The following is a 3475-nucleotide window of genomic DNA, read 5'->3' as shown; positions in this document are numbered from 1 at the left end:
CCCCCCCCCCCCCCCCCCCCCCCCCCCCCCCCCCCCCCGCCACTCCCACCCCCTGCCGCTTCCAGAAAGGATTTTTAACGTCTTGATCTTTGCCAACCTACTGGAAATGCACATATTTCACATTTTTCCCAAATGACAAAAGGAAACATTTAAGACCCCCCCCCAATTGTGCCCCTTTTTGCACATGAATTACTTCTGGTTTGAATGGACCTCTAGATAGTCCCTCCCTTTTCTCCTTCCTGGAGAGACTTTTCACTGCAAACAAGTTTTGTCGTGGAACAGACATGCGGTCCGAGTCACAAATCTGGGCTTGAATTGTAGGTCCGATAGTTGTAGCTGTGTGATCGTGAACCAGGCACCCAGGCTCATTATGCCTGCTTCCTAATTTGCAAAAATAAGGAACTTCACAAGAGTATTATGAATATCAAATGACATGGTGTAAATACAGTGTCTTCTCTCTCATTCCAGTAGACACATTTCCCCCCAAGGACTTCCTTAGGCACCAGTGAAGATACCCTCTCTCAAATCAGCCATTTCCTTTCTCCAAATAGGCCCCCACTGGAAACCACTGCAGTAATGGTCCCCCAAATCATCGCACTAAGACAAGAATGGTGGCTGTCATTTAAACTTGCTCATTGGAAGGCTTGATCATCACTGAACAGAAGACGGGTCATAATCTTCTGGGAAGGAAGGGCCAAGTCCATTACCCTTTTACACAGGTCTCCTTCCTGAAGGAAGAAATGGTTACATTTTGCTACCACCCTGAATCCATGAGATCCCACTTCTGAGCTCCAGAAGAATTAGATATAGCTACATCTGTAACTAAAAGGACTTTTAAATACTGACCCCAATGTGGACAGCCGGCTTTAGGTATAGGATTATAGTCCTGACCAAACGTAAGAACGAGATGATTTGGGAGCCATGAGCCTTTGAGAACAGGAATCACATTTTACTTATCTTTTATTTTATTTTAATGCTTTTGAGAGAGCGTGAGCGGGGTTGGGGCAGAGGAGAAGGGCTCTGCACTGACAGCAGCAAGCCGGAGACGGGGCTCGAACTCACGAACCTCGAGATCATGACTGAGCCAAAGTGAGCCCCTCGCTGATCTGTCTTGTCTGTGCCAGTCCAAGTAATGTTTGCAGAATAAGCGGCCCTTCACCGCTGACCTCTCAGACATCAGGATTCCTACCTGAGTCCTGTTTTATCACAGGAATTCGGCAATTGCATGTACTTATTTGCTAAAAAACAGAAACAAAAACACCCAACATTTTATGTAAGGGGTGCCTGGGAGGCTCTGTCAGTTAAGCCTCCGACTTGCGCTCAGGTCCTGATCAGGGCCCCATTCCCAAGTTTAAGCCCCGCGTCAGGCTTCGTGCTGACACTTTGGAGGCTTGAGCCTGCTCAGGATTCTGTGTCTCCTTCTCTCTCGGCCGCTCCCTGCTCACGCTCTGTCTCTCGCTGTCTCTCTCTCTCTCTCTCTCTCAAGAATAAACATTAAATAACAATAACGAAATAAAAGCCTGCCTCTCGGCTTCGGCTCAGGGGATGGTCTCCCAGTAGTGGGCCCCAGCCCTGTTACCAGCTCCGGGAGGAGCGGACAGCCTGCTCTGGGATTCTCTCTTCTTCTCCCTCTGCCGCTTCCCAGTTCATTCTCTAAATAAATTTTTTATTTATTTATTTTGCGAGAGAAAGGGCAGGGGAGGGGCAGAAAGAGGGAGAGGAAGAGAATCCCAAGCAGGCTCCCCCCTGTCAGTGCAGAGCCGGACATGAGGCCCGAATCCACGAACCATGAGATCACAACCTGAACCCAAATCAAGAGTTGGACGTTCAACCGACTGAGCCACCCAGGTGCCCATAAGATTTTATTTTTAAGTAATCTCTACACCCAATGTGGTTCAGACTCACAACCCCAAGATCAAGAGTCTCATGCTCGGGGCGCCTGGGTGGCTCAGTTGGTTAAGCCTCTGACTTCAGCTCAGGTCAGATCTCACGTTCGTGGGTTCGAGCCCGGCATCAGGCTCTGTGCTGACAGCTCGGAGCCTGGAGCCTGCTTCTGATTCTGTGCCTCCCTCTTTCTCTGACCCTCCCCCGTATCAAAAATAAATAAAACATTAAAAAATTAAAAAAAAAAGAGTCTCATGCTCTTCCAACTGAGCCAGCCAGGTGCCCCTAAAATTGGTTTAACGTGGCCTTTGAAACTGCACTGATGACCAAAGTTCACCTCTCTTTCTTTTTTTTTAATGTTTTATTTATTTTTGATACAGAGAGAGACAGAGCATGAGACGAGGAGGGGCAGAGAGAGAGGGAGACACAGAACCGGAAGCAGGCTCCGGGCTCTGAACTGTCAGCACAGAGCCTGACGCGGGGCTCGAACCCACGAACATGAGATCATGACCTGAGCCGAAATCAGACGCGTAACCGACTGAGCCCCAGGCGCCCCAGTTCATGTCTCTCAAAGATAGAAAAATGATAGGAATTATTTGGTTCTTACCATCTCACCTTGTAGACGCTTGAAGCAAATGTCACACTCCAGCATTTCCTTTCCCTCTCTTCCTGGTTATCTCTGGTTTTTAAAGTTTATTTATTTTGAGAAAGAGAGAGAGAGAGAGAGAGGGAGTGCAGAGGAGGGGCAGAGTGAGGGAGAGAGAGAATCCCAAGCAAACTGTGTGCTGACAGCACTTGAACTCATGAACTGTGAGCTCATGACCTGAGCCGAAATCAAGAGTCAGATGCTTCACCGACTGAGCCACCCAGGGGCCCCTTCTGAGTTACGTTCCTAGTAGTCTTCTCATTGGTATCCTTACCTTCAGCTTTCTGTCCTTTAATTTACTCAAGAAGCCTTTATTGAACATCTACTTTGTAGGTATGATGTTAGATCTGGAGACAGGAAGATGCTGTGACAAAACGTCCACAGAAACACGGAAAGGAAAGAGGCCGTTGAGAACAAAGAGTCCCTAAGTGTTGCCAGAACACAAGGTACATGCAGAAGGGGCACTGGGGGCTCCTTTGGTGAAGTGGCCGACTTCGGCTCAGGTCAGATCTCACGGTTCGTGAGTTCGAGCCCTGCATCGGGCTCTGTGCTGACACTCAGAGCCTGGAGCTGCTTCCGATTCTGTGTCTCCCTCTGTCTCTGACTCTCCCCTGCTCACACTATCTCTCTGTCTCAAAAAAATAAATAAACATTGGGACGCCTGGGTGGCTCAGTCGGTTGAGCGGCCGGCTTCGGCTCAGGTCAGATCTCACGTTTGTGGGTTTGAGCCCCGCGTCAGGCTCTGTGCAGACAGCAAACTCAGAGCCTGGAGCCTGCTTCAGATTCTGTGTCTCCCTCTCTCTGCCCCTCCCCCTCTCATGCTCTATCTCTCTCTGTACCCAAAAAAATAAATAAAACATTAAATAAATAAATAAATAAATAAACATTAAAAAATCATTTAAAAAAAGGTGCGTGCAGAAAAGTGTCAAAGGAGGGACGGGCAGA

Source organism: Suricata suricatta, chromosome 11 (assembly GCF_006229205.1).
Source record: "Suricata suricatta isolate VVHF042 chromosome 11, meerkat_22Aug2017_6uvM2_HiC, whole genome shotgun sequence".
NCBI lineage: Eukaryota > Metazoa > Chordata > Mammalia > Carnivora > Herpestidae > Suricata > Suricata suricatta.
The sequence above is the reverse complement of the archived record's forward strand: the minus strand, read 5'-3'. Positions refer to the sequence as shown.